The following is a 13,244-nucleotide window of genomic DNA, read 5'->3' on the forward strand; positions in this document are numbered from 1 at the left end:
TTAGACTGAAGAGCTTAAGGTACCTGATTCAATCCTGACTTTCAGCACAGTGCGAGGGGATCCTACATTCTTGCAAAATATTTCTTGAAATCAGCTCTAGTTTTTTTTTCTTTATTTCTCAAAATATTTTATCAACTGATCAACAACATGATAACTTCAACAAAAAGTTGTCTTTCTGTCCTCCTTCTAAACTTGCTTCCACCTCTCTTGCCATCAGCTTTGATGACGAATTTATCCCATTTTATACTTTTTTCAAAGTAAACTCTTGTCTGCATCAGCTTTCACTTCACCTTGAACAAAGTTGTCAGTATTGAGATGACATAGCTTACCTACTCAGGCGACATACGTCTGTGTAATACAGTGCTGGTCCACTCAGAGTTTTAAAAGAAAAACGACCTAACATTTATCCCAAAAACGCTACTCACCCATTTCACCAGTTAGCTGCTGAACAATGCAGGACACATTAAAACACAGCTCTAACCTCAGATTGAAAATCCAGGTTCTGCATCTCTCTTCTGGGATTGTTCAAAAAAAGAGGCTGAATACTATAGCTGCTGGCAGGCCGAAATAGCTCAGTTGGGAGAGCGTTAGACTGAAGATCTAAAGGTCCCTGGTTCGATCCCGGGTTTCGGTACATTTTGAACTTCTGCTTTGCATGCCACAAAGACTATTTTGAGTCAACTCATATTGACTTTGTTTATAATGATCAAAACCTTTTATCAAGATAATCGACAATACAATTAATTCAACATATTATTTACTTTCTGTCTTTCTTTCAAACTTGCTTCCACCTCTCTTGTATTCAACTTTGCCTCCTTTATTTCCCAATTCTTCCTTTAATTGAAAGTAAAGCTTTGCCTGCATCAGCCTCCAGTTCCCCTTATACAAAACTGTTAGTAGTCAGATGACCTAGCTTGCCGACCCTCGCCATATAGGTCTGTGTTTCTGAGTATAAGTCCATTCATAGTTTACAAACATCATCTAACTAACTTGGCTCCTAAAAAGGAAATTCACCCATCAGACCAATTTAGCTACTGAATAATACTGGACAATTTAACACATAACTGCACATGCAGATAGAGTGACCAGGTTCTGCATTTATCTTTAACAATTATAAAAAATACAACAGAAAGCCGAAATTGCCAGCTGGATGAAATAGCTCAGTTGGGAGAGCAGTAGACTGAAGATCTAAGGGTCCCTGGTTCAATCCCGGGTTTAGGCACATTTTGAACTTCTGCTTTGCATGCCACAAATGCTATTTGGAGTCAACTCATATTGACGTTGTTTATAATGATCAAAACCTTTTATCAAGCTGATCGATAAGACAACCATTTCAACATATTTTTTACATTCTGTCTTTCTGTCAAACTTGCTTCCACCTCTCTTGTATTCAACTTTACCTGCTTTATTTGCCAATTCTTCCTTTAATTGAAAGTAAAGCTTTGCCTGCATCAGCCTCAAGTTCCCCTTATACAAAACTGTTAGTAGTCAGATGACCTAGTTTGCCTACCCTCGCCATATAGGTCTGTGTGTCTGAGTATAAGACCATTCATAGTTTACAAACATCTTCTAACTAACTTGGCTCCTAAAAAGGAAATTCACCCATCAGACCAATTTAGCTGCTGAATAATATTGGACAATTTAACACATAACTGCACATGCAGATAGAATGACCAGGGTCTGCATTTATCTTTAACAATTATCAAAAATACAACAGAAAGCCAAAATGGCCAGCTGGATAAAATAGCTCAGTTGGGAGAGTGTTAGATTGAAAATCTAAAAGTCCCTTGTTCAATGCTGGGTTTCGGAAAAGTCTGAGAGGTTTCTTGCTTCTCACAAAATATTTCTTGGTATCAGCTCAAGTTTTTTTTTCTTTATTTATCAAAATATTTGATCAATTGATCGACAACATGATCAATTCAACATAGAATTGTCTTTCTGTCCTCCTTCTAAATTTGCTTCCACCTCTCTTGCATTCAGCTTCGACTACAAATGTTTCCTATTTCATGCTTTTTTCTAAAGTAAACTCTTGTCTGCATCAGCTTCCACTTCTCCTTGAACACAGATTTCAGTATTCAGATGACATAGCTTACCTACTCAGGCCAAATACCTCTGTGTAATATGGTGCTAGTCCATTCAGAGGAAAAAACAAAAGCTACCTAACCTGGATCCGAAAAATGCTATTTACCTATTGCACCCGTTAACTGATGAATGATACAGGACATCTTAAAACATAGCTCTAGCATGAGGTTGAGCATCTATTTTCTTGGGAAGTTTAAAAGAAAGGATGAAGACCCAAACTGCCAGCAGGCCGAAATAGCTCAGTTGGGAGAGCGTTAGACTGAAGATCCAAAGGTCCCTGGTTCAATCCCGGGTTTCGGCACAATTTCAACTTCTGCTTTTCATGTCACAAAAGCTGTTTGGAGTTAAATCAACGCTCTTCTTTATCAAAACCTTTTATCAATCTGATCAACAACACAATCAATTCAACATATTATTTACTTTCTGTCTTCCTTTCAAACTTGCTTCCACCTCTCTTGTATTCAACTATGCCTCATTTATTTGCAACTTCTTGCTTTATTTTAAAGTAAAGCTTTGCCTGCATCAGCCTCCAATTCCCCTTATACAAAACTGTCAGTAGTCAGATGACATAGCTTGTACACCCTGGCCATATAGGTCTGTGTTTCAGAGTATAAGTCAATTCAGAGTTTAGAAAAAAAAATTCTACCTACCTTGTCCCCTAAAAAGGATATTCACTCATCAGACCAAGTTACCTGCTGAATGATACTGGACACTTTAACACATAACTATAAACGAAAATAGAATGACCAGGTTCTGTATGTATCGTCTACAATTATTAATAATACATCAGGAGGCCACAGGGACTTGTTGGCTGAAATATCTCAGTTGGGAGATCGTTAGACTGAAGAGCTTAAGGTACCTGATTCAATCCTGACTTTCAGCACAGTGCGAGGGGATCCTACATTCTTGCAAAATATTTCTTGAAATCAGCTCTAGTTTTTTTTTCTTTATTTCTCAAAATATTTTATCAACTGATCAACAACATGATAACTTCAACAAAAAGTTGTCTTTCTGTCCTCCTTCTAAACTTGCTTCCACCTCTCTTGCCATCAGCTTTGATGACGAATTTATCCCATTTTATACTTTTTTCAAAGTAAACTCTTGTCTGCATCAGCTTTCACTTCTCCTTGAACAAAGTTGTCAGTATTGAGATGACATAGCTTACCTACTCAGGCGACATACGTCTGTGTAATACAGTGCTGGTCCACTCAGAGTTTTAAAAGAAAAACGACCTAACATTTATCCCAAAAACGCTACTCACCCATTTCACCAGTTAGCTGCTGAACAATGCAGGACACATTAAAACACAGCTCTAACCTCAGATTGAAAATCCAGGTTCTGCATCTCTGTTCTGGGATTGTTCAAAAAAAGAGGCTGAATACTATAGCAGCTGGCAGGCCGAAATAGCTCAGTTGGGAGAGCGTTAGACTGAAGATCTAAAGATCCCGGGTTTCGGCACATTTTGAACTTCTGCTTTGCATGCCACAAAGACTATTTTGAGTCAACTCATATTGACTTTGTTTATAATGATCAAAACCTTTTATCAAGATAATCAACAATACAATTAATTCAACATATTATTTACTTTCTGTCTTTCTTTCAAACTTGCTTCCACCTCTCTTGTATTCAACTTTGCCTCCTTTATTTCCCAATTCTTCCTTTAATTGAAAGTAAAGCTTTGCCTGCATCAGCCTCCAGTTCCCCTTATACAAAACTGTTAGTAGTCAGATGACCTAGCTTGCCGACCCTCCCCATATAGGTCTGTGTTTCTGAGTATAAGTCCATTCATAGTTTACAAACATCATCTAACTAACTTGGCTCCTAAAAAGGAAATTCACCCATCAGACCAATTTAGCTACTGAATAATACTGGACAATTTAACACATAACTGCACATGCAGATAGAGTGACCAGATTCTGCATTTATATTTAACAATTATAAAAAATACAACAGAAAGCCGAAATTGCCAGCTGTATGAAATAGCTCAGTTGGGAGAACAGTAGACTGAAGATCTAAAGGTCCCTGGTTCAATCCCGGGTTTAGGCTCATTTTGAACTTCTGCTTTGCATGCCACAAATGCTATTTGGAGTCAACTCATATTGACGTTGTTTATAATGATCGAAACCTTTTATCAAGCTGATCGATAAGACAACCATTTCAACATATTTTTTACATTCTGTCTTTCTGTCAAACTTGCTTCCACCTCTCTTGTATTCAACTTTACCTGCTTTATTTGCCAATTCTTCCTTTAATTGAAAGTAAAGCTTTGCCTGCATCAGCCTCGAGTTCCCCTTATACAAAACTGTTAGTAGTCAGATGACCTAGTTTGCCTACCCTCGCCATATAGGTCTGTGTGTCTGAGTATAAGTCCATTCATAGTTTACAAACATCTTCTAACTAACTTGGCTCCTAAAAAGGAAATTCACCCATCAGACCAATTTAGCTGCTGAATAATATTGGACAATTTAACACATAACTGCACATGCAGATAGAATGACCAGGGTCTGCATTTATCTTTAACAATTATCAAAAATACAACAGAAAGCCAAAATGGCCAGCTGGATGAAATAGCTCAGTTGGGAGAGTGTTAGATTGAAAATCTAAAAGTCCCTTGTTCAATGCTGGGTTTCGGAAAAGTCTGAGAGGTTTCTTGCTTCTCACAAAATATTTCTTGGTATCAGCTCAAGTTTTTCTTTCTTTATTTATCAAAATATTTGATCAACTGATCGACAACATGATCAATTCAACATAGAATTATCTTTCTGTCCTCCTTCTAAATTTGCTTCCACCTCTCTTGCATTCAGCTTCGACTACAAATGTTTCCTATTTCATGCTTTATTGTAAAGTAAACTCTTGTCTGCATCAGCTTCCACTTCTCCTTGAACACAGATTTCAGTATTCAGATGACATAGCTTACCTACTCAGGCCAAATACCTCTGTGTAATATGGTGCTAGTCCATTCAGAGTAAAAAACAAAAGCTACCTAACCTGGATCCGAAAAATGCTATTTACCTATTGCACCCGTTAACTGATGAATGATACAGGACATCTTAAAACATAGCTCTAGCATGAGGTTGAGCATCTATTTTCTTGGGAAGTTTAAAAGAAAGGATGAAGACCCAAACTACCAGCAGGCCGAAATAGCTCAGTTGGGAGAGCGTTAGACTGAAGATCTAAAAGTCCCTGGTTCAATCCCAGGTTTCGGCACAATTTCAACTTCTGCTTTTCATGTCACAAAAGCTGTTTGGAGTTAAATCAACGCTCTTCTTTATCAAAACCTTTTATCAATCTGATCAACAACACAATCAATTCAACATATTATTTACTTTCTGTCTTCCTTTCAAACTTGCTTCCACCTCTCTTGTATTCAACTATGCCTCATTTATTTGCAACTTCTTGCTTTATTTTAAAGTAAAGCTTTGCCTGCATCAGCCTCCAATTCCCCTTATACAAAACTGTCAGTAGTCAGATGACATAGCTTGCACACCCTGGCCATATAGGTCTGTGTTTCAGAGTATAAGTGAATTCAGAGTTTAGAAAAAAAAATTCTACCTACCTTGTCCCCTAAAAAGGATATTCACTCATCAGACCAAGTTACCTGCTGAATGATACTGTACACTTTAACACATAACTATAAACGAAAATAGAATGACCAGGTTCTGTATGTATCGTCTACAATTATTAATAATACATCAGGAGGCCACAGGGACTTGTTGGCTGAAATATCTCAGTTGGGAGATCGTTAGACTGAAGAGCTTAAGGTACCTGATTCAATCCTGACTTTCAGCACAGTGCGAGGGGATCCTACATTCTTGCAAAATATTTCTTGAAATCAGCTCTAGTTTTTTTTTCTTTATTTCTCAAAATATTTTATCAACTGATCAACAACATGATAACTTCAACAAAAAGTTGTCTTTCTGTCCTCCTTCTAAACTTGCTTCCACCTCTCTTGCCATCAGCTTTGATGACGAATTTATCCCATTTTATACTTTTTTCAAAGTAAACTCTTGTCTGCATCAGCTTTCACTTCTCCTTGAACAAAGTTGTCAGTATTGAGATGACATAGCTTACCTACTCAGGCGACATACGTCTGTGTAATACAGTGCTGGTCCACTCAGAGTTTTAAAAGAAAAACGACCTAACATTTATCCCAAAAACGCTACTCACCCATTTCACCAGTTAGCTGCTGAACAATGCAGGACACATTAAAACACAGCTCTAACCTCAGATTGAAAATCCAGGTTCTGCATCTCTGTTCTGGGATTGTTCAAAAAAAGAGGCTGAATACTATAGCAGCTGGCAGGCCGAAATAGCTCAGTTGGGAGAGCGTTAGACTGAAGATCTAAAGATCCCGGGTTTCGGCACATTTTGAACTTCTGCTTTGCATGCCACAAAGACTATTTTGAGTCAACTCATATTGACTTTGTTTATAATGATCAAAACCTTTTATCAAGATAATCAACAATACAATTAATTCAACATATTATTTACTTTCTGTCTTTCTTTCAAACTTGCTTCCACCTCTCTTGTATTCAACTTTGCCTCCTTTATTTCCCAATTCTTCCTTTAATTGAAAGTAAAGCTTTGCCTGCATCAGCCTCCAGTTCCCCTTATACAAAACTGTTAGTAGTCAGATGACCTAGCTTGCCGACCCTCGCCATATAGGTCTGTGTTTCTGAGTATAAGTCCATTCATAGTTTACAAACATCATCTAACTAACTTGGCTCCTAAAAAGGAAATTCACCCATCAGACCAATTTAGCTACTGAATAATACTGGACAATTTAACACATAACTGCACATGCAGATAGAGTGACCAGGTTCTGCATTTATCTTTAACAATTATAAAAAATACAACAGAAAGCCGAAATTGCCAGCTGTATGAAATAGCTCAGTTGGGAGAGCAGTAGACTGAAGATCTAAAGGTCCCTGGTTCAATCCCGGGTTTAGGCTCATTTTGAACTTCTGCTTTGCATGCCACAAATGCTATTTGGAGTCAACTCATATTGACGTTGTTTATAATGATCGAAACCTTTTATCAAGCTGATCGATAAGACAACCATTTCAACATATTTTTTACATTCTGTCTTTCTGTCAAACTTGATTCCACCTCTCTTGTATTCAACTTTACCTGCTTTATTTGCCAATTCTTCCTTTAATTGAAAGTAAAGCTTTGCCTGCATCAGCCTCGAGTTCCCCTTATACAAAACTGTTAGTAGTCAGATGACCTAGTTTGCCTACCCTCGCCATATAGGTCTGTGTGTCTGAGTATAAGTCCATTCATAGTTCACAAACATCTTCTAACTAACTTGGCTCCTAAAAAGGAAATTCACCCATCAGACCAATTTAGCTGCTGAATAATATTGGACAATTTAACACATAACTGCACATGCAGATAGAATGACCAGGGTCTGCATTTATCTTTAACAATTATCAAAAATACAACAGAAAGCCAAAATGGCCAGCTGGATGAAATAGCTCAGTTGGGAGAGTGTTAGATTGAAAATCTAAAAGTCCCTTGTTCAATGCCGGGTTTCGGAAAAGTCTGAGAGGTTTCTTGCTTCTCACAAAATACTTCTTGGTATCAGCTCAAGTTTTTCTTTCTTTATTTATCAAAATATTTGATCAACTGATCGACAACATGATCAATTCAACATAGAATTGTCTTTCTGTCCTCCTTCTAAATTTGCTTCCACCTCTCTTGCATTCAGCTTCGACTACAAATGTTTCCTATTTCATGCTTTTTTGTAAAGTAAACTCTTGTCTGCATCAGCTTCCACTTCTCCTTGAACACAGATTTCAGTATTCAGATGACATAGCTTACCTACTCAGGCCAAATACCTCTGTGTAATATGGTGCTAGTCCATTCAGAGTAAAAAACAAAAGCTACCTAACCTGGATCCGAAAAATGCTATTTACCTATTGCACCCGTTAACTGATGAATGATACAGGACATCTTAAAACATAGCTCTAGCATGAGGTTGAGCATCTATTTTCTTGGGAAGTTTAAAAGAAAGGATGAAGACCCAAACCACCAGCAGGCCGAAATAGCTCGGTTGGGAGAGTGTTAGACTGAAGATCTAAAGGTCCCTGGTTCAATCCTGGGTTTCCGCACAATTTCAACTTCTGCTTTTCATGTCACAAAAGCTGTTTGGAGTTAAATCAACGCTCTTCTTTATCAAAACCTTTTATCAATCTGATCAACAACACAATCAATTCAACATATTATTTACTTTCTGTCTTCCTTTCAAACTTGCTTCCACCTCTCTTGTATTCAACTATGCCTCATTTATTTGCAACTTCTTGCTTTATTTTAAAGTAAAGCTTTGCCTGCATCAGCCTCCAATTCCCCTTATACAAAACTGTCAATAGTCAGATGACATAGCTTGCACACCCTGGCCATATAGGTCTGTGTTTCAGAGTATAAGTCAATTCAGAGTTTAGAAAAAAAAATTCTACCTACCTTGTCCCCTAAAAAGGATATTCACTCATCAGACCAAGTTACCTGCTGAATGATACTGGACACTTTAACACATAACTATAAACGAAAATAGAATGACCAGGTTCTGTATGTATCGTCTACAATTATTAATAATACATCAGGAGGCCTCAGGGACTTGTTGGCTGAAATATCTCAGTTGGGAGATCGTTAGACTGAAGAGCTTAAGGTACCTGATTCAATCCTGACTTCCAGCACAGTGCGAGGGGATCCTACATTCTTGCAAAATATTTCTTGAAATCAGCTCTAGTTTATTTTTTCTTTATTTCTCAAAATATTTTATCAACTGATCAACAACATGATAACTTCAACAAAAAGTTGTCTTTCTGTCCTCCTTCTAAACTTGCTTCCACCTCTCTTGCCATCAGCTTTGATGACGAATTTATCCCATTTTATACTTTTTTCAAAGTAAACTCTTGTCTGCATCAGCTTTCACTTCACCTTGAACAAAGTTGTCAGTATTGAGATGACATAGCTTACCTACTCAGGCGACATACGTCTGTGTAATACAGTGCTGGTCCACTCAGAGTTTTAAAAGAAAAACGACCTAACATTTATCCCAAAAACGCTACTCACCCATTTCACCAGTTAGCTGCTGAACAATGCAGGACACATTAAAACACAGCTCTAACCTCAGATTGAAAATCCAGGTTCTGCATCTCTCTTCTGGGATTGTTCAAAAAAAGAGGCTGAATACTATAGCTGCTGGCAGGCCGAAATAGCTCAGTTGGGAGAGCGTTAGACTGAAGATCTAAAGGTCCCTGGTTCGATCCCGGGTTTCGGCACATTTTGAACTTCTGCTTTGCATGCCACAAAGACTATTTTGAGTCAACTCATATTGACTTTGTTTATAATGATCAAAACCTTTTATCAAGATAATCGACAATACAATTAATTCAACATATTATTTACTTTCTGTCTTTCTTTCAAACTTGCTTCCACCTCTCTTGTATTCAACTTTGCCTCCTTTATTTCCCAATTCTTCCTTTAATTGAAAGTAAAGCTTTGCCTGCATCAGCCTCCAGTTCCCCTTATACAAAACTGTTAGTAGTCAGATGACCTAGCTTGCCGACCCTCGCCATATAGGTCTGTGTTTCTGAGTATAAGTCCATTCATAGTTTACAAACATCATCTAACTAACTTGGCTCCTAAAAAGGAAATTCACCCATCAGACCAATTTAGCTACTGAATAATACTGGACAATTTAACACATAACTGCACATGCAGATAGAGTGACCAGGTTCTGCATTTATCTTTAACAATTATAAAAAATACAACAGAAAGCCGAAATTGCCAGCTGGATGAAATAGCTCAGTTGGGAGAGCAGTAGACTGAACATCTAAGGGTCCCTGGTTCAATCCCGGGTTTAGGCACATTTTGAACTTCTGCTTTGCATGCCACAAATGCTATTTGGAGTCAACTCATATTGACGTTGTTTATAATGATCAAAACCTTTTATCAAGCTGATCGATAAGACAACCATTTCAACATATTTTTTACATTCTGTCTTTCTGTCAAACTTGCTTCCACCTCTCTTGTATTCAACTTTACCTGCTTTATTTGCCAATTCTTCCTTTAATTGAAAGTAAAGCTTTGCCTGCATCAGCCTCGAGTTCCCCTTATACAAAACTGTTAGTAGTCAGATGACCTAGTTTGCCTACCCTCGCCATATAGGTCTGTGTGTCTGAGTATAAGTCCATTCATAGTTTACAAACATCTTCTAACTAACTTGGCTCCTAAAAAGGAAATTCACCCATCAGACCAATTTAGCTGCTGAATAATATTGGACAATTTAACACATAACTGCACATGCAGATAGAATGACCAGGGTCTGCATTTATCTTTAACAATTATCAAAAATACAACAGAAAGCCAAAATGGCCAGCTGGATAAAATAGCTCAGTTGGGAGAGTGTTAGATTGAAAATCTAAAAGTCCCTTGTTCAATGCTGGGTTTCGGAAAAGTCTGAGAGGTTTCTTGCTTCTCACAAAATATTTCTTGGTATCAGCTCAAGTTTTTCTTTCTTTATTTATCAAAATATTTGATCAACTGATCGACAACATGATCAATTCAACATAGAATTGTCTTTCTGTCCTCCTTCTAAATTTGCTTCCACCTCTCTTGCATTCAGCTTCGACTACAAATGTTTCCTATTTCATGCTTTTTTCTAAAGTAAACTCTTGTCTGCATCAGCTTCCACTTCTCCTTGAACACAGATTTCAGTATTCAGATGACATAGCTTACCTACTCAGGCCAAATACCTCTGTGTAATATGGTGCTAGTCCATTCAGAGGAAAAAACAAAAGCTACCTAACCTGGATCCGAAAAATGCTATTTACCTATTGCACCCGTTAACTGATGAATGATACAGGACATCTTAAAACATAGCTCTAGCATGAGGTTGAGCATCTATTTTCTTGGGAAGTTTAAAAGAAAGGATGAAGACCCAATCTGCCAGCAGGCCGAAATAGCTCAGTTGGGAGAGCGTTAGACTGAAGATCCAAAGGTCCCTGGTTCAATCCCGGGTTTCGGCACAATTTCAACTTCTGCTTTTCATGTCACAAAAGCTGTTTGGAGTTAAATCAACGCTCTTCTTTATCAAAACCTTTTATCAATCTGATCAACAACACAATCAATTCAACATATTATTTACTTTCTGTCTTCCTTTCAAACTTGCTTCCACCTCTCTTGTATTCAACTATGCCTCATTTATTTGCAACTTCTTGCTTTATTTTAAAGTAAATCTTTGCCTGCATCAGCCTCCAATTCCCCTTATACAAAACTGTCAGTAGTCAGATGACATAGCTTGTACACCCTGGCCATATAGGTCTGTGTTTCAGAGTATAAGTGAATTCAGAGTTTAGAAAAAAAAATTCTACCTACCTTGTCCCCTAAAAAGGATATTCACTCATCAGACCAAGTTACCTGCTGAATGATACTGGACACTTTAACACATAACTATAAACGAAAATAGAATGACCAGGTTCTGTATGTATCGTCTACAATTATTAATAATACATCAGGAGGCCACAGGGACTTGTTGGCTGAAATATCTCAGTTGGGAGATCGTTAGACTGAAGAGCTTAAGGTACCTGATTCAATCCTGACTTTCAGCACAGTGCGAGGGGATCCTACATTCTTGCAAAATATTTCTTGAAATCAGCTCTAGTTTTTTTTTCTTTATTTCTCAAAATATTTTATCAACTGATCAACAACATGATAACTTCAACAAAAAGTTGTCTTTCTGTCCTCCTTCTAAACTTGCTTCCACCTCTCTTGCCATCAGCTTTGATGACGAATTTATCCCATTTTATACTTTTTTCAAAGTAAACTCTTGTCTGCATCAGCTTTCACTTCTCCTTGAACAAAGTTGTCAGTATTGAGATGACATAGCTTACCTACTCAGGCGACATACGTCTGTGTAATACAGTGCTGGTCCACTCAGAGTTTTAAAAGAAAAACGACCTAACATTTATCCCAAAAACGCTACTCACCCATTTCACCAGTTAGCTGCTGAACAATGCAGGACACATTAAAACACAGCTCTAACCTCAGATTGAAAATCCAGGTTCTGCATCTCTGTTCTGGGATTGTTCAAAAAAAGAGGCTGAATACTATAGCAGCTGGCAGGCCGAAATAGCTCAGTTGGGAGAGCGTTAGACTGAAGATCTAAAGATCCCGGGTTTCGGCACATTTTGAACTTCTGCTTTGCATGCCACAAAGACTATTTTGAGTCAACTCATATTGACTTTGTTTATAATGATCAAAACCTTTTATCAAGATAATCAACAATACAATTAATTCAACATATTATTTACTTTCTGTCTTTCTTTCAAACTTGCTTCCACCTCTCTTGTATTCAACTTTGCCTCCTTTATTTCCCAATTCTTCCTTTAATTGAAAGTAAAGCTTTGCCTGCATCAGCCTCCAGTTCCCCTTATACAAAACTGTTAGTAGTCAGATGACCTAGCTTGCCGACCCTCCCCATATAGGTCTGTGTTTCTGAGTATAAGTCCATTCATAGTTTACAAACATCATCTAACTAACTTGGCTCCTAAAAAGGAAATTCACCCATCAGACCAATTTAGCTACTGAATAATACTGGACAATTTAACACATAACTGCACATGCAGATAGAGTGACCAGGTTCTGCATTTATCTTTAACAATTATAAAAAATACAACAGAAAGCCGAAATTGCCAGCTGTATGAAATAGCTCAGTTGGGAGATCAGTAGACTGAAGATCTAAAGGTCCCTGGTTCAATCCCGGGTTTAGGCTCATTTTGAACTTCTGCTTTGCATGCCACAAATGCTATTTGGAGTCATCTCATATTGACGTTGTTTATAATGATCGAAACCTTTTATCAAGCTGATCGATAAGACAACCATTTCAACATATTTTTTACATTCTGTATTTCTGTCAAACTTGCTTCCACCTCTCTTGTATTCAACTTTACCTGCTTTATTTGCCAATTCTTCCTTTAATTGAAAGTAAAGCTTTGCCTGCATCAGCCTCGAGTTCCCCTTATACAAAACTGTTAGTAGTCAGATGACCTAGTTTGCCTACCCTCGCCATATAGGTCTGTGTGTCTGAGTATAAGTCCATTCATAGTTTACAAACATCTTCTAACTAACTTGGCTCCTAAAAAGGAAATTCACCCATC

General features: G+C 37.6%; 2 non-coding genes across 2 annotated transcripts; both read left to right on the top strand.

Moving 5' to 3' along the window:
- The first annotated feature begins 561 nt into the window (after window positions 1-561).
- Window positions 562-634, top strand: TRNAF-GAA (transfer RNA phenylalanine (anticodon GAA)). Its single transcript has one exon. It is a non-coding gene; the product is annotated as a tRNA-Phe (tRNA).
- An 8,658-nt stretch (window positions 635-9,292) lies between these two features.
- On the top strand, window positions 9,293-9,365 carry TRNAF-GAA (transfer RNA phenylalanine (anticodon GAA)). The gene has a single exon. It is a non-coding gene; the product is annotated as a tRNA-Phe (tRNA).
- Window positions 9,366-13,244: the final 3,879 nt, after the last annotated feature.

Source organism: Triturus cristatus, chromosome 8 (genome assembly GCF_964204655.1).
Source record: "Triturus cristatus chromosome 8, aTriCri1.1, whole genome shotgun sequence".
In the NCBI taxonomy this organism is placed as follows: Eukaryota; Metazoa; Chordata; class Amphibia; order Caudata; family Salamandridae; genus Triturus; species Triturus cristatus.